The sequence below is a fragment of the Prinia subflava genome, chromosome Z (genome assembly GCF_021018805.1).
Source record: "Prinia subflava isolate CZ2003 ecotype Zambia chromosome Z, Cam_Psub_1.2, whole genome shotgun sequence".
Classification (NCBI taxonomy): domain Eukaryota; kingdom Metazoa; phylum Chordata; class Aves; order Passeriformes; family Cisticolidae; genus Prinia; species Prinia subflava.
The window spans coordinates 102057953-102076189 of record NC_086283.1 but is presented as its reverse complement, the minus strand read 5'-3'; the positions used below and the strand labels follow the sequence as shown (position 1 = coordinate 102076189).

At 48.5% G+C, this 18237-nt stretch overlaps 1 protein-coding gene across 8 annotated transcripts in view; it reads left to right on the top strand.

The window, feature by feature from the left end:
• The window catches only part of ZBTB7C (zinc finger and BTB domain containing 7C), a 153429-nt gene that overhangs the window by 85655 nt on the left and 49537 nt on the right, over positions 1–18237 (top strand). Inside the window, exon 1 of one of the 8 annotated variants that reach the window (XM_063421486.1) lies at positions 15866–16778. The exons of the other annotated variants lie outside the window; for them this stretch is intronic. The gene's annotated coding sequence lies outside the window, so the exon portion shown is untranslated. Of the gene's footprint in view, positions 1–15865; positions 16779–18237 lie in introns of those variants that run through there. 8 annotated transcript variants of the gene reach the window in all.

Sequence of the window (18237 nt, the reverse complement as noted above, 5' to 3'; positions counted from 1 at the left end):
TAGTGTATCCTTCTGATAGATTTTGAGATAGCAGAAACTGTGAGACAAACCACTTTCCTTCTGAGTCTTTGAAGAGGAAGTGGTAAAAGGCACTGGGTTCTCAGTGGACTGGGGTCTTTTTCCCATGGACGGGTTCAGTTGGGACCCAGTGGGTTCATGTTCAGGGCACCGACCATAGAATCATGAGTATCATAGAATATCTTGTGTGTCCAGAGCAGGAACGGAGCTGGGAAGGGGCTGGAGCCCCAGGAGAGGCTGAGGGAGCTGGAAAGGGGCTGAGCCTGGAGAAAAGGAGGCTCAGGGGGACCTTGTGGCTCTGCACAGCTCCTGACAGGAGGGGACAGCCAGGGGAGGTTTAGATTGCATATTAGGGAAAATTCCTCCATGGAAAGGGCTGTCCAGCCCTGGCACAGCTGCTCAGGGCAGTGGTGCAGTCCCCATCCCTGGAGGGATTTAAAAGCCATGTGGATGTGGCACCTGGGGACACTGGGTCAGTGCTGGCCTTGGCTGTGCTGGGGAATGGTTGGACTCCATGGTCTTGAGGGGTTTTTCCAATCTAAACAAATTCTGTGATTCTAAATTGGAAAGAACCCGTAAGGATCACTGAGCCCACCTTCCCCACTCCTTGCAGGACTGTCTAAACATAAGAGCATCATCCAAACGCTCCTTGAGCCCTGTCAGGCTTGGGGCCATGACCACACCCCTGGAGAGCCTGTTCCAGTGCCTGACCACCCTCTGGGTGAAGAGCCTGCTCCTGATTTCCAGCATAAATTTCTGTGATGCAGCTTCATTCCATGGTGCCTTGACTTTGGCCATGGGGCTGCTGCCTTGCTGCGTGGCAGCACCCATGCTTCACATCCCAAATGCCATGTGCAGTCCTCCAGCTCCCATGGTTTTGAGTGGGAAGGGAGTGAAGCCACAGGGAAAGAGGTTCCTCTCTAAGCTCCTCTCTAAGCCCTTGGACTTCTAGAGGCACCAGGTCGCTGGGGCTGAGTGCCTTGAAGCTAAATGAGCTGTTGGCTGCTTGGTTAGGAAAGAAACAGGACACTTTGGGAGGCAGGAAAAAGGTCATTTATCCTGTTGCTGCTCATCCTTGTTAATTCATTGTTTCCGTTGAAAACCCTGCACTTAGCTGCTTCATGAATGAACCCAGTGTCTGTGCCTCCAAAAACAACTTGGCTTGGTGAAAAATAAGACCTCCTTTCACCTCCTCTCTGCTCTGCTGTGTTTTTTCCCCCCTTGTTTTCTTCCACTCACATCCCTCCTGCCTGGGTGGCAGTCCCAGTTTGTCCCTGTAAAAAAAAAGCGGGGCCGGAGCCCAGGGGCTGATTTACGGAATGGTTTGGGTTAGAAGGGATCTTAAAACTCATCTCATTCCACCCCCTGCCATGGGCAGGGACACCTTCCACTGTCCCAGGTTGCTCCGAGCCCCATCCAGCCTGGCCTTGGACACTTGTGGGGATCCAGGGGCAGCCACAGCTGCTCTAGGAAACCTGTGCTGGTGTTTTGTCACCCTCAGCATAAAGGATTTCATCCCAGGGGCTGCTCCCCTCTGTGGGAGAGGTTTGCTGGGACTGGGACTGGGACTGCAGGGGTGCTCCCAAGGCAAAGGGGATGGGAAAGCTTGAAGGAAAGGTCTGGAGAAGGGGAAGTGACTCAGCTGCATGGCAGGAGAGACTGTCAAGGAGGAAGGGTGGGTAGGGAGACTGAGATAGAATGGAGAGGCTTAGTGTGGGGGGCAGAGGGGCAGGAGGGTGGGATGGGGCTGAGACGTGGCCCAGCTGTGGCAACCCTGGTGAGTAAAAGCCTCTTGCAGTGATTGCCTGGGTGTGGAAGGGCAGATGGAGCAGAGGAAAGGTCTCTGTGCAGTGGTAGCTGGTCTCCTAATGCCCTTTAGCAGCTGGAATGGAGCAGGGCTGGCACCACATCCGCAGTGAGCTCTCCAAGGGCCATCTGTGAGCCAAGGGCAATGAGAACAATTACCAGCCAGAGGAAAATATCACCCAGAGTGAGGCTGGAAAAAGCTGTGGGGGAGGCTTAGAGCCAAGCAGAGGCAGAGAAAAGGGGATCTCTAAGCTAATGAGTGGCCAGAGAAAGTACATTGTCTGATCTCCCTATCTCATAACACAGGGTCTGTTTAAGGAAACAGCTGTGTCCATGAGAAAGTGTTTTCCCCTTGGGTTGAGTCTGTGAAAGTGGCTGCCAGGGGATGCCTCCAGAGCTGGGAATTTAACACTCAGATAAGGCTTGGATGTTGTTTGGGAATGGTAACGAAAACAAGAGCTGTAAATGAGACCTGGAAGAGTGATTACTGTTTATTCAGAGGTTTGAAACAATCTTGAGGTTCTTGGAGTTGAGAGAGCACCTTCTTTTAAGCACAGCTGGGGTTTGGTGTATGAGCCTGTGGGTGCTGGGCTCTTCAGGGCAGTTGGTGAAGCCTGGATGGGACCTAAAGCCATAATGCCAAGCTGCTTGGACACAGAGAGTTGGAGAGTTCAGCCTTGAGAAGATTCCAGGAGGACCTTAGACCCCCTCCCAGTGTCTTAGGGGGCTCCAGGAGAGCTGGAGAGGGACTTGGGACAAGGCATGGAAGGATAGGACAAGAGGGAATGGTTTCCCACTGCCAGAGGCAGGGTCACTTCTGGAACTCGGAATAAATTCTTCCCTGTGAGGGTGGTGGAGCCCTGGCATAGGTTTCTGAGAGCAGCTGTGGCAGCCCCTGGATCCCTGGCAGTGCCCAAGGCCAGGTTGGACAGGGCTGGGAGCAGCCTGGGACAGTGGAAGCTGTCCCTGCCCATGGCAGGGGGTGGAACAGGATGAGCTTTAAGGTCTCTTCCAACCCAAACCATTCTGGGACTCTGAGATTTTTGGCCTTGTCCACAGAGCTTTTCTCTGAGGAATCCTGCCAGCAGGGAGAGGAGCTTTGAAGCTTTTCCCAGGGCAGGGAAGAAACCAAGAAAAGAGTAGGTATTTCCTAAGAGTAATCTGGCTGGCCCATCTGGTACTCCCAAAAAGGACGGTGAGATGGCACAGCACAGGGGAAGGCTGAGAAAGACTGGAGGCATCAAAGTAGAAGGTGATTAAAACCCAAGCAAAATAGCAGCAAGGATGGCCCCCAGGGAGGGAGAAAAACCTGGCAGGTTTCCATCAGGGAGGGTTAGCAGAGGGAGGCCAGAAATTAAAGCAGGGCAGTAATGAAGGTCAAGCATATCTCCAAGGCTTTGGGAAGTAGGAGTTTCACTGACTCTGAGCTGCAGAGCCTGCTACTCCAGGGAAGGGGGATGGGAGGGACACATTAATTTGTTAAATGGGTGGAAATAAATTAGTGTATAAACCTGTAACATTTGTTTCCCCAGTCTGAAGGGGAGAGCTGTGCTCAGCCTGGTTAGGCTGATGTTTTAACCAGGTTTGCTGAGGTTTTGAAGGTTTTTAAGCCAAACTTCCGTTTTGGATAGTCTTGATTATAAATTCTTCCATGTCCTGTCTCCCAGTGAAACTGCGTGGACTGGAGATGCTGCTTTTCTGACCTCTCTCTTAAGTGTTTGGTGGCTCTTTTCTCCCACAGCTCTGGAGTGCTGGGGAGGGAACCTGAAAGTGTCTGGTCAGGTCACCTTTTCCTAGGTGTCACCCCAACCCTAACCTGGCTGTCTTGGTTTAGGGAAAATTTGTGAGAAAACTTCCAAAGGTCCCCCTAGAAAGCAGCCTATGACACTGGCTTAGGCTGCAAGCCCCTCCAGAGCCTGTTACCTTTCCAGGGCTCTTTCCTGGTCTGAAAGAGTCAGGATTCTGCATCCCCCGCCTCATCCCAGCCAGCTGCAGAACAGTCCTCCCTGTTAATGAGACTCGTTAGGCTCACATGGAGGAGTGGATGTGTGGGGCCCCACCATCTCTGATTCTCTCCTCCTGAGTGTGCATCTCTCATTCAATCCAGCCATCCCTGCTCCATCCTTCAGCTGGGACAGGGCCTGCTCTGCCACTTGGACTGAGGGGGTGCCACTGTCCCCACCATAAGCAGGAGCCCCTGGTGATGGGGTTCAGAGGTGGGCAAGGGAGGATGCTGCCACAGCTTTTGGTTCTATTTTGCTGGGCTTTGTAGAGGTTTTCACAGCACCCACTGCACCTTCTAGCTCAAGGAACTTCCAGGAGCAGGTGATGAAAGCAAGGCTTGGTGTTTGGATGGGTCAGGAAGCTGTGTTGTGGCTGATGGGGGACAATTCTAGCCCACACAGGTTTGCTGTAGGATCAGAGCCTCGCTGCCCTTCCCCAGGGACCCTCTGCAGACAGGCAGGAGCACCACCTTGGCCTGGAGCAGCTGGAATTTGGACATGAGTTACCCCTGACCCCTCCACCAGCACGGGGCTGCAAGGTCTGGACTGCCACCACTTCCAGGGCAAGCTGAGCATGACCCAGATGGAGTCCTCAGCAAGACCAAGCTCTGAAAAACAACTTTGTGATGTACAGCACATCTCTCGTGATTGCACTCCCTGAAGTGACTTCTTCTCATTTACGGTGTCGTGACCCAAAGACCTGCCCCAGCAGGAGGAGAACAGGTGGAAATCTTGGTGCTCCCCTGCTTCTCTAAAGATCCTGATTGCCTTTTTGTTTCTTTGCCGACTTTCTCTGTTCCCATTATCTCATGAGGGGGGAGTTTTTTAAATAAGTAGGTTTGGGAACAGCAAGGCCATGGAGATAAGAGCTGGGACAACTGAGCTCAGAGATTCATTACCTGCTCCCATGTAAGGCAGGAGGGAAGCAAGCCTGCTTTCCTTTTTCTTTTTTCTTAATAAAAATATTACACTGGAAATTTTCAAAAAATCAAATTAAAGTGCAGAAGGACCTGAGAAAGTGTGGGGGCTACAAACCACTGCTGGAGCAAAAGAGCTCATTAAAATAGTAATTATTTAGGAGGACAAACTGGAATGCCATTATACAAAGTGTCACTGACTGAGTCCAGCCTAGTGTTTGGCTGCATTTGATAAATAAGTCCATTCTACTCCTCCTCCTCTTTTTTTTTTTTTTTCATAAGGGAGAAAAATATGCAATTAAAAGTTCAACCTGTTGAAAAAATCACATCCTGTGGGAGCAGTCAGAGCCAAACCTTTCGGGTCTTACGCATCTGCCTAAATGTGAAATCTTGGGTTCTACCCACCTGCTAAGATCTGGGTGCCTGGGTGAGCACTGGGGGTCCCTGCTGCCAAATTTTGGGGTGTGCTGCAGTGGGGTTCCCAGAGCGACCCCAGCACAGCCCCTGCCCACTCAGCCTCACCTGAGCACGGTGCCAACCTGCCCGATGTGCTGGCTGAGTCAGGGTTCTCAGACAAGAAGCCTTTGTCTGCTGTGGTTGTTTAATTTCACTTTTTTTCCCCCTTCTCTTCTAAGTAATTTACTCTGGCTGCACCCTCCCTCGGGCCTGAGGGGAGCAGGGGGGATGTTCTGCCTCGTCAGGCGTTAGTTGTGGTGGAGGAAAAACACTCTGTCCCGGGGAGCTGAGTTGGAGGTGAGGAGGGAGGTGGGAGTGGAGGCAATTCCCTTTTTTGGAGGGATTGGAGCACTTGTGGTTGTGCTCTGCTCCTCAGCCTGGCTTCCCTGGGTGCAGAGCCAGGGAAGAAGGGAAGGTGGGAGGCAATGAGGCAGCAGGGCATTCCTTGGCACGGCTCTCACCCGCTGAGGGCTGTGAGCCAAGCACAGATACTTAAAGGCACGCTCAGGAGTGATGCTGTGGTGATCCTATCTCCCCTTTGGTGCACAAAATCACAGGATCCCAGAGAGGTTTGGGTTGGAAGGGACCTTAAAGCTCATCTCATTCCAACACCTTGCACTAGAACAGGTTGCTGGAGGCCAAATCAAACCTCACCTTGGCTTTTTTTGGAGACGAGGCAGATACATTCAGGTGAGATAGAGGAGGCAATCAAAGTTAGTGACTCTTTGGGGAGATGGAATTTCTTGTGAGCTTCTGAGAGTTTGGGTAGTGGAAGCCACAACAGGGAAGATGATCCTTGGTGGGTTCCTGCTACATCTTCCCAGTGGCATTTACAGGTGAGACCCCAGATGGGTTTTTTTGTTTTTGATGGGCTTTTTAACCTCCCATCTGGGCAGCCCAACAAGGTGGCTGCAGTGTTCTTGAACAAGTCTTTACCTTCAGTTTGGATCACCAAACTGTTGGCTGGCATTCAGTGATTTTAAGACAAACTGGCTTTTGTTTTGTTTTGTTTTGTTTTTTTCCCTCTCTTTTTTTTTTTACCTTTTGGCAAAGGTTGAAACATTTTGTAATGTCTAGCATTAGGTAAGACTTTTGATTTAATGCCTCATCCGTTCAGTTCACCTTCAGCAACAACAATGTATTCTATTCCACTGCTCAGGTGTTGATGGATGGGGCCTGTTTGGGTTAAACATTTGGGATTTGAATTGTTGACCTCATTCTGTCCCTGGAGCAGGAGCAGTCGGAGGAGCCCTTGAGGAGCACTGTGAGCAGCAGGTTCTCCATCACTAGTTAGTGGCAGAGTCAAATGGAAACATGAGGCCAGCCTGGTCCTTAGCCAGACTTCATCTCCAGTTCCCATGGGAAACTGAATGTTTAGGACAGGAGCTGTATCAAGAAGCCCTCTGCAAATCCTAACAAAAAATAGGTTGGAAGCTAAATTTTTCCTTGAATTTGATTTAGGAGGATGGAAAGACATGAGATGAAAAAAAAATCCAGCTTTTCTGTGAGGCTCTTTCCCTTGCCCACCTTTGCCACGTTGGTGCATGTGGAAGTGAGCAATCTTTGAGCTTGGTTCAGGCTGGGATCAGGAAACAAACATCCCACATCACTCTCCAGGAGAAATGCAACAGTGCAAATCCAGTCTTCTCCCCATCCTTGCTGTTCCAGAGACCTCCATGAGCTCCAGTGAAGGTGCCTAACCTTGTTGTGGTCATGACATTGGTCAGGGCTTTCTTGAGGTGACGAGGTTTCCTCTCATCTTCTGCATGACTGAGCAGGTCTGGTGCCTTTCAAGGAAACTGCAGAAGCAGCAGGAAGAAGAAGAGGAGGTACCAGACTGTCCATCCAGGCCCAGAGGAAGACACAAGTGAAAGCTGGGCAAGAAACTGCCCCTGTGACCTGGCCTGGTGTGTCCAAATCACTAAGGACCTCCTTGCTCCTGTGATACTCTGAGGAGCTAAGACATGAACCTGCCCCAGGGCTGAGAGTGAGGAGTGCACATGAGCTGGTGGGCATGCACTCTTCTCTCCCACAGGGCTCCCTTCTGCTCTGAACCCAGGGAAATTCACTCTCACATGGGTTTTCTGAGCCCCACATCTCCCCAAAACCCACCCATGCAAGAGTCAGATGTTGGCTGGCCATGGTCAGGGTGAGTGAGCAGCTTTTCCTAAACACAATGTGCTATATTTGAGTATGAATAACCTGATTTTCTGGGGTGAAAGAGTAGAAGTAAACCAAAATAAAATTGAACTGATGATGCTTCAGGAAAAAAAAGACATGTTGTTGAAGAGGGTGCTAAGGGTAGTGTAAGTGATTCTGGTGAACCAGAGAAGCTGCTTCACGTAGGGTTGTTTGAGCATTTAGATTGGTAAAGGTTTCTCAGAACCTTTTCTTTCAGCTGGAGTTAGGGGTCTGGAGCAGCAGACAAGACCTAGGTGTCCACGTGTTTGGGCTGCCTACAGGGATGTCACTCCATGCCTGGTACCTCTGCAGTTCCCTTAGGGGGTCACTGAGGTGCCTGCCCATGCGTTGAGTGTTTTCCCAATGGACAGATAAAGCTCAGGAATGGGAAAGGCCAAATGGGATATTCCTGTTAGAAGAAGCTGGTTCAAGCTTTAGTTGGTTTCCTCAGGGTCACTAAGGTCAGTGTCAGAATGAAGTGTGGAAAGGGCTGGTCTGGGTCATGCATCCTTTCCTAGGCAATATCCAACCCCAGATGCAAAGTCTTGCAGTGTGGAGTCATTCATCCTGACCTCTCTCATACCAGGATCTGATTCACCTCCTAAAATCCACTCCAAGAAGTTTTCCCTAAGGAAAACTTTCCCTAGTTTTCCCTAGACATCCAATGTTTTTCCCTTCTGCAGGGCCAGGGGTCTGCATCTCCTGGGGAACATGTGGTCCCCACCTCCACCTGCTTTAGCATCACTGTCTGAGCATCCTCCCTCTGCTTTTCCTTGGCTGTCCCCTTCCTCTTACCTTCTGAGGGGCAGTGATGACCCCAGCCAGATGCTGAGCTGTCATCATCTCAGCTCTGCTCAGATGGCTTGGCCTCTCCTGTTTGTCTAGTAGTGGCTGACTTAGCTGCAGTGACGTTGTATTTGCTTCCAGATAAGAAAATGCTGAATAATGGAGCTGGGATTGAGCCTTGTGAAATCCCCCTGGAAACAGCCTGATTCCCCTCTGACAGCTATTTGTTGGGATACCCTCTGAATCCCCTGCAGATGTGTTTTATTCTCGTAATGCAGTGCTCATTTTATAATCAACCTGCCACGCCCTAGTAAATCAAATGCTGTACAAGAGCATGTGTATATTATCTCTAAGCAATTATCTTTATTAACCAAACTTGTAATCTACTCAGAGAATGAAATCAGCTTTGTTTGACATGGTGTGTTGGCCGCAGAACCTCTCTGACAAACATGAGCTGTATTTCCATCCTTTAATTCCTCTTCTGGGTGACTCTTGGGAGGGTTCCCATTATTTTACCCATGACTGATGGCAGGCAAACCAACCTGTTCATCAGGCCATCCCACTTGCCCCTTTAGCACATCAGTGCAGTATTTGCATGCCTCCATCCATCTGGATCTTCCCTGGTATTCCAAGATTTATTAAAAATTAACATCAGCAGGCCAGAGAGCTCCTCAGCCAGCTGTTGGAGGGCTCTTGGGAGCAAGTTATCCAGGCCTGCTGATTCAAAATTGTTTATCACTGGTAGATGCTGTTTAACAACCTCCTTGGTTACTAATGGACTGGAAAGCACTTCATCCTCCTCATGTGATACAAGCACCTCATCCTGCCTTCTTTCCAGATGCGGGGCAGAAATATTGATTGAGCACTCCTTGCCTTTTCTGCATCATTACTTTTCTCCCCATCTGAGGCTGTGCTGCTGTGATTTGTACGAAGGCATTACAATATTGCCCGGGTTGTTTGCTGTCCCTTTCCACATGTGGCTGAACATGTTCTGTGCTTTGCTCTGTGACTCTGCACACACCAGAAGTCTCTGCTGTTTTGCCTCCAGTGCTGGGAGGGCCATACCTTGGTTTGGCACAGTGTAGGACTCTGGAAGAGGCCTCAGGACCAGAAAATTCCTCCCTTCACCGCTTTGCATTCGTTGAGGAGGAGTTATGAACTTGCAGAGCCACCCCCGAGAGCTCCAAAACAATCAGCCCTTCCAGGAAGGATGAGATTTTCCCCCAAAACTTTTGAGATTCTTTTAAGTCGTGGCCATTCTACATGTCAATCTGTCAACCCCCATCTCCATGCTGCCATGCTAATTTTAGGTTAATCACCCGTGGATGTACAAGCCCTCATCTCTCCTAGCAATTCGTGGCTGCTTGCCCTCTCCCCTGACCTAAGACAGAGCTGCTGTTTTTTTCTCCCTCTTACCTTTGCCATTTTCCTTTCCTCCTCTTTCCCCAGCTGTGGGCTGTTGCAATAATGAATCCCACATCCTCTGGCAGAGGGGACAGATGCTCTCAGTGGTGGGGCAGAGATCTTCCACCACCTTCTACTCCACTCTGGTGAGACCCCACCTGGGGTTCTGCATCCAGCTCTGGGGCCCCCAGCATAAGGAGAATGTGGACCTGCTGGAATGAGCTTAGAGGAGGCCATGGAGCATCCGAGGGCTGGAGCCCCTCTGCTCTGCAGCCAGCCTGGCACACCTGGGGCTCTGCCCTGCACAAGAGAAGGCTCCAGGGAGAGCTGCCAGCCCTGCCAGGGCCTCCAGGGGCTCCAGGAGAGCTGCACAGGCCCTGGGGACAAGGCCTGCAGGGACAGCACCCAGGGAATGGCTGCCAGGGAATGCCAGAGGGCAGCGCCAGCTGGGAGATTGGGCAGCAATTGCTGGCTGGGAGGGTGGGCAGGCCCTGGCACAGGGTGCCCAGAGCAGCTGGGGCTGCCCCTGCATCCCTGGCAGTGTCCAAGGCCAGGCTGGACAGGGCTGGGAGCAGCCTGGGACAGTGCAAGGTGTCCCTGCACATGGCAGGGGGTGGAATGAAGTGAGCTTTGTGGTCCCTTCCAGTCCAAACCAATCTGGGTTTTGGTTGTGAGATGATGTGGGAGATGCTCACAATTCTCATACTTACTCATAGGATTGTAGCCTTCAAATCTCCACTTTGGGAAGAGAGTCAAAATGTTTTATTTAGCAGAAAAAGTGTTGGTGTGATGTGATGCTCAGAAAAAGGGGCTAAACATGTCCAGGGAAAAAAAAAAAAGGAAAGAAAATAAGTGCAAATTCTTTATAATGATACTAATAAACTTCTAGAAACAGTTGCCAAAGGATCAGGGCAAGCCCCCTTGATTTGAAATCTTCTAGCCAAGTTTGCCTCTGCTTCTAAATGCTAGAGGGCAGGCAGGAATGAGAGCCTTGCTGCAGAAATTACTGGGTGAAGTATTTTATTTTGTATGAAGCTGGAGGGCAAAATACATGATCATAACGGTCCCTGTTGCTTGAAAATACTGATATGAAATAAACCTTTGTTTTGTAGCCTAAATTTCCTATGAAGTGTGGTCTTAAATGCATGAATAGATTTAACATGGGTGTCAAAACCTTGAATAATGTAGTGATGGATGTTAAAGTCTTGAATAAGGGAGTGAATGTTGTGAGGGGAAGAAACAAAAAAAAAGAAGAAAAAAAGAGTTTTGCTGTAAAGTTTGGGATGGCAAGGGATGAGGATGCTTGGGATGTGAAGATAGGAGCTGTGCAGGAAAATCCTCCTGCACCCACTGAAGGGGGATTGACCAGCTGTGTTCAGGATTGTGTGTTGCTCAGGTCCTCCCTCCCGAGTACAGCGTGAAAGCAGTGGAAATAAAAGCTTGGCTTTTGCTAAGGAAAAGAATGACCCACAATGTCAATTTCTTTTTTTTTTTTTTCTGTGGGAAGAAGGGCTGAATTCAATGTTTTCCTTTCTCCATCCTGCTGCAAGGCTTCGCTGTGCGGCCAGGCAGGCTGGCGAGCAGATAATGAATCTGCCGAAATGTGGTTATTGATACAGCTGAGATCATTATACCTGAGGGTCTTGTGAGCTTTCCCATCTAAAGGGGCATTTTTCAGAAGGTTGTGGTCATGACATAAACAGTCTCATTCCGTCTGAAATCTCAGCTGGCAAAGTCCTGAGCCCAGGAACATTTTTTAAAATACATTATCAGAAAGGTAAATCAGGTCAGCTGCATTTTTATTTTTTCTTTCAGCTAAGAGAAGTAAAATGGTTCATTTGCCTCTTACTATTAATGGGATGCTCTGCACAGAGCTGTGGCCTGATCCACAGCTTTTGAAAGCAAAAGGGATTTGTTTCCACCTACATCAGGGAGCTTCTGCAGAATTTCCTATGCCTGGCTAAGGCTAACTTTCCAGTTTGGGAAGGAAAGCAAGTTATCTGTGCAGAAGGTTACCAGCACTTGGAGGCTGAAATGCTGGCTATGATGAGCCATTGGCTTGGTTGTTCCTAGCCCATCCACGTGTGGGATGGTGTGAGTTGACCCAGCAAGGAGCTGTGGCTCATTTTGTGTGATAGCAAAGGAAGAATAACCTGCTGAGAAATTACGAGGCAGAGAAAGCGTTTCAAAATTGCAGCTGTGACTGTGAATTGCACAGGGAGGTTTAAAGTGATTGTGGTGGAGGTCAGGCTGCTCTCTGCAGCATCAGTAGCATCTGAGTCTTTGCAGGTGCTCTCCAGCATTTCCCATCCATCCCACAGCACACTGCATTTGGGTTTTTGCCCATGTGAAATTTAGTCTGAGGTGCTGGGGAAGTTTTTTGGTGTTGGAGATGGTAACACATGTGAAGTGAATGTTCAGAAGCAGAAGAATGTTCAGGTGGTGTGATCTGAACCTCCTTGGGTTTCATCTCATTCAGCTTCAGCTGCCCTGGGGTATGAGAGGTATCCCCAATGAAATTATGGATCAAGCCATCAAGCTCTGAAAAGAGGGTCTGATCCGTGTCATGCCTTTTATTGTTAACATCCATTTGTGTTTAAATTTCATTTTATTGCCATTTATTCTTAGTTGCCCTCACCCAGTCCCAGTCCAGCACCAACACCAACTGAAGCAGACTCAAAAGTCTTTGCCAGTGAGGAGAAAGGGAGGACAAGCATTAAAAGCGAGTAAAGTGCCCTGTTCTAGTGGAAGCTTCTAGGGACTTGCAAGACCTTGTCTTTCCAACCCCCTGCCAGTGACAGGGGGGTTGGAAGGATGTGGTCTTGCAAGTCCCTCCCTCTCTAAGCCATTCTGAGAATCTTTTGACCAGGATTTTGCCTTCAGGCATGTGTGGTCTACCCAAATACAGGTTTGATTGAAAGTTTTGCAGAGGTTTTACTGTTTTCTTGCTAACATGAGATCTTCCTCATACCCTGAAGCTGCACAGGACTAAGAAAGACTGGGAACTGTGGATCATGAAAGACTTGGGAGCTCTGGTGGGCCAGAGGTGGCTGCATTTCCAGGTCAGGTGAACAGTCAGGGGTTGGTCAGGGGCACAGCTCTTGCAAGAGTTTCTCAATGAAGCCATACGAGGTAGAAAAATCCTCTGTGTAGTTGCACATATATTGTGTAAATACATGTATACCTGTTCAGTATCACCTTGGCTCCATCCAGCCCTGTTCCTTGAAAGAAATCCAACTGTTCCTTGAGGAAGACTCTGGGTAAAATAATTAATTGACTGTATTTCTGCTGGAGACAATGGAGCCTCATTGTCTTCTGCTTTGTGTAACAAAGCTCTGGGGATCCATCGGGATCAATCTGGATTACAACCACTAAGGTTTCAAATATGAAATCACTGTGATTGTTTAGGGAAAGCACTTCATCAGCATTGGTTTTCACTGATTTCCTGTAGAGCTTTTTGAGTTTTATTTGTATAAGGGTATTGTGGCAGCAGTAGCTTTGTATATGGACATGTCCTGGGCCAGCAAATCTGCCCAGTCTGTGGCATGGGGTAACTGGTAATTCAGCCTCTTGCTGGAAACTGCTGCTTGTCTGCAAGGTGTGGGACTACTAGCAAGGAAATATCTACCCATTCATGCTCAGCTAAGGTCCACAGTTCTCTTTAAAGATGGAAAACCAGCAGTCCATCTCCATGCCACGGGCACAGAGACCTTAAACAAGTTGGGTGATGTCCCCATCCTACTCCCTTCTGGCCCTGCTGGTGCCCCAGTGAGGGTGGTGTTTGTCAGAATTGTGGGCTCACATCTCTTCCTTCCCCATTCTCTGTTACCTATAAAACAAAGCCAGCATTTGGAAGCATTTAGGCCAGGTTTAACTTTATTGCCATGCTGCAGTTAGTGGGGACATGTGCTGGTGTGTGGGATGGACACCCTGGAGGAAACCTCCCCGGCCTTTTCCAGGTTTCCCATTTGCAGGCATTTTTGGTGAGCTTTGGTGGTGGTGATGGAATATTTTTATGGGTTCAATTTCTTACCAAAATCAGGAAGTTACAGGAAGGTTTTGTTTTTGTTTTTATTTTTTTTAACCACGACAGTTTGGCAATGAAATGGGGATGTTTGAGGAAGAAAATTATTTTTCCTTTGAAAAATGTGACTGATGCAGCAAATCTCGAAGCAAAAATTATCTTCCTCTAGCTCTCAGAGAGCTGTATTCAGTGCAGTTGATTACTGGGCTCCAACTAGAAAGTTTAAAATCAGCCTGAAAAACTGAAGTACAAAAGGAAAATACTGTATAAATTCACAAGCCAAAAAACCCCCAAAACTCTGTCAAAAATTAGTTTGCCCATGAAAATCTTTACATTTAATGATTGTTTATTTTTCTGATTAGATAAGCTTCCTTCAAGTACTCTTCTGGAAGGTTTTCAATTCAATATACTTGAAATTAGAGTTTTCCTCACCTGTGATAAGAAATCCTTGCAACCTTTTCAATAATATTTTTACTAGGTGTTTCCTGTTGTCTTTGTGAATCAAGGTGGGGTCTGACCCAACCCTTTCTTGTCTTTCTCCTGCTGTTCTTATTTCACACCTTCTTAGAAGTACTTTATTTTCTTCTCATTTATACTGTAGGAGACCTGTTGAACCTTCCATTAACAGTGATTAAAAAGAAAAATAAAGTGAGCTGATTTCATATGGAAAAGGGCAAATAATTTCCAGGGTTCAGTGGGGACTTAATTGGTCTGCAGTGGTTTTGGACTCAAAGTTATCACTGAGATGTTTCAATTGTCACAGTCCACACCCAGATATTTTTCTGTGTGAAAGTACTGGGTTTGGCTTGCAAGAATTTGGGGTTGGAATAGTTTAGGCTGGAAAAAACCCTCAAGTCCAGCCATTCCCCCAGCACTGGCAAGGCCACCACTGATCCATGTCCCCAAGTGCCACATCCACACAGCTTTTAAACCCCTTCAGGGCTGGGGATGCCACCACTGCCCTGAGCAGTTGTGCCAGGGCTGGACAATGCTTCCAATTAAACAAAAAATCCCTAATATCCAATTTAAACCTCTCCTGGTGCAGCTGGAAGACATTTCCTCTTGTCCCTGTTCCCAGAGCCCCCCGGCTGTCCCCTCCTGTCAGGAGCTGTGCAGAGCCACAAGGTCCCCCCTGAGCCTCCTTTTCTCCAGGCTGAGCCCCTTCCCAGCTCCCTCAGCCTCTCCTGGGGCTCCAGCCCCTTCCCAGCTCCATTTCTGCCCTCCATAGTGCTGAGGACATTTTCATACACCCTGATTATAAACCCTCTCGAGAAGCAGCACCATGAACAACGTGCTTTGCTGGCATGGGAGAGATGTAACTTTTTCTTCAGCACTTTGGTGAATTGATGAAGGCAAATCCTTTTGATGCGGGGTGGGGAGGGGGAAGGTAGGTTTTGTGGGAAGTGAAGCATTGCATGATTTTGTGCTTGAGGAACTTGGGTGGGTGGTTGCATGGGTGCTCCCACCCCACAGGGGATGCTGGCTGTGGGAGTACCAGGAAAAGCAGTGGGTGGCAATTGGTGTTCCTCTCCATGCCGACTTTGACAGTCACTGGATGCTGCCCAAGTTTTGCTCTGCCCTTATTTGGGGCCAGACACATTGTTCACTTCGACTTCATTTACTGATTTACCCAGACACTCCTTAGAAACCCAGTAGTCAGAGGAGCTGCAGATAGTGCTTTGGGTGTGGGGATGGAAACAGCATTAATGTTTTTTTTCCTACAGACTGAGAAAGCGTGCAATAAAAGTTTCAAAAGTAACCGTGCGCTGAGCACGGAGCTCTTCCAAGCCCTGTCTGGGAGTGCCAGGTTGCCCCAGGCTATCTTACACTTGATTTTGCCTTGTGCTTCAGAAAGATTTCCCTTGTATAAACAATTTTGGTTGTGATTTGAGGGTTTTTTTAATGTGTTTCTTCAGAAGAAAACCATCAGAAAACTTGTGACGTTGAACTCAGTGTCCAGCTGCTCTCATCAAATTTATTGTATTAACAAAAAAAAAAAAGTATTTCCTTGTTACACCTGTGCCAGCAAGGAGCTAGCATTTTGTGAAATGCAGTGTTTTATTCAGTGTGACCACTTCATTTGGGGCAGAATCCCAAGAACGAGCTGTTCCTACCATGGAGGAGAGGACAGAGCCCAGTTATTTGTCACTCAACACGATGGCCAACCCTTTGGGGTTGTGAGCTGGGCTTAGCCAGGTGAGCTGGGCTTAGCCAGGCCCTCGAGGCTGCTGAGACTGGCTCCTGAGGGGTGAATCCCCCTCTGGGGATATCCTTGTGGCCAGGGCCCACGGGAGGTGTGTGCATGACGGGGTTGTTGGCCGGGTCTGGTGAAGCTGATGTGGCCAGGGGTTGGCTCCCAAACCTCGGGGTGGGGCTTGGCAGCCCCACACTGGGCAGGTGGGGCGGATTTTCAGTCACTCATTCCTTGGGTTGGACAGCTGGGCTGAGGTCTTGTCACTGGGACAACTCAGTGACTGGAGAAACCAACCTCCCTGTCTGAAGATACTTTGCCTCCATCTTCTTGCTTGTTTGGGTCATTCACGTGACCTGATTTTTTTAGTTAAATTACAGACGGTTCTTTTTTTTTTTTCAAGAGATGTGGTTTTCAGCCCCCATCCCCACATTTACCCATCTCAGATGGGTGCACGGTTTGCAGGGGAAATGGAGCAGATCGTAGGAAAGTCAGCTACAGTGTGACCTCTGTGGGGGCAAATCGGGGGTCACCAGTTAGACCAGGGAGGGGGCTTGTCTCACTGAGCAGAGAACAAAAAGAATGAGATAAATCTGCTTTAACAAAACTGAGATAAAAAAAGAATTCAAAAAAAATTGAAAAAAAATTCAAAGCCACAACAACCCCTCAAGTTTTTCTTTCTGAAGAACTTTGTGTGCTGGTTTAAAAAAGGAAACTCGAACAGATCCGGTAAATATCAGTCCGTATCCCACGTGTTATTTAGACCTTAATAGTACAGGTGGACGAGGAGGGCTTGGTGCCAAATACTTTTGGTTTAGAGGGAGTGGTGGGAGTGAATTCTCCCAACCGCTCCTAGAAAGGCTTAACTTTGTGCACACAAATCAATGACAATCTCCGCTCGGCTGCAGACACCCGGGGAGCGCCGCCGCCGGATTCCCCGCGCAGCCCCGGCAGCCGAGGGCACGACGAGGGTCGGCACCTGGACAGGCAAGGTGGGTCACATGCCGTGGGTTTGGCTTCGCAAATACGCGATTTTTAGTTTTTAAACGCCTCCCCCGCTCCCCCTCCCCAGGTTTTAGGGGGCTTTGGGGGATACTGAGGGGAGGGGAAGGCACTTGAATGTATTGCTCGGAGGCTAATCGTGCTCGTGTTGGAAATCTTCGGCGCGCCGCAGCGATCCTCTGTACTAATCTATCGCCATTTACATGCGTTCTTAATTGCTGTTTGAACTCAAACCCCTGAATCTCTGTCTGTTTCCTTCCTCGGTATCTTGAATCTTTACCAAGCTTGGAGATTTTGGCTGTACGTCAACACCTGTACTATAGAACCTCTCAATTCGCGGGGCTTTTTTTTTTTTTTTTCCCCTTCTTTTTTTTTCGGGAAGCCCAGCTCAGTTGTATGTTTATTTGCTTTAGATAGGAAATACCAATGCAGAAAAAAATCTCCCACTATGTCCAGCTGGGTAGGCAGAAGAGATCTCATAATGCAGTTGATTAATATATAGAATAGAATAGAATAGAATAGAATAGAATAGAATAGAATAGAATAGAATAGAATAGATATTAATAGAAGTATCTCAGGAGGTAGAAATATATAACAGATAGAAATACATGTCTACGGTTATACAAGATAATATCTTTTGTGTTCCATTATATATTTTTAATACTTGTTTGTTAGTGTATGTATTGAAGGAGTTTGTTTTGGTTGTTCTTTGCAGAAAACTTGTGTGAAAAAAACCCCCTGTTTTCGTCCTGAACACTTAAAATGTATTGGAAGATTTAATGCTGGCAGAAAAATTGTGGTTAAAGACATGCTGAGAAGCATGATTGGGAAGAGGTTGATGCTTGGTGCAGGGTTAAGCCCAGCTCAAGCTGACCTGCTCTGCACTGCCCATGCTGCAAGCGGGGCTTGCATGGGGCAGCCGCAGCTCCTTTATCTGAAGACCCCATATCTGGAGCTCGGGTGTGAACCTCAGTCTATCTTGGGAACTTTTTGCTTCTTTACTGGCAAGCGGGATGCAGCAGGACAGTGTGTTACACCTAGTTAAGCACTTGTATTTTTATCAGCCCCTTCTGGAGATCAAACTCGATTTCAGCAGCATAAATCCCCTCTCCGGCTCCCCTGACCCCATGCAGGCAATTCCCAGATCCGCACCGCGGATAAAAACAACAGCGGAGGTTTTGTTTTATTTAAGGCTGGGCTGGACGAAAGCAGGAGGGAGGAAAGTGCTCAGCGGAGGAGGGACGGGCGCTCGGCCGTGCCGGCACTGCGCTGCCCCCGGGATGTGGAACCCCCTCCCAGGTCACTCAGGTGCAGTATTTGGGGGAAGGAAGCTGAGCAGGACTTTCTCCTCCCTCTGGTGGAGTCAGAGAGGGGTTTCTCCTCCTGGGAGGATTTTGAGGTTGTTGGGTCTATCTGAGAGTGGTTTTCAGGAGCACGGCCAACTCTTTG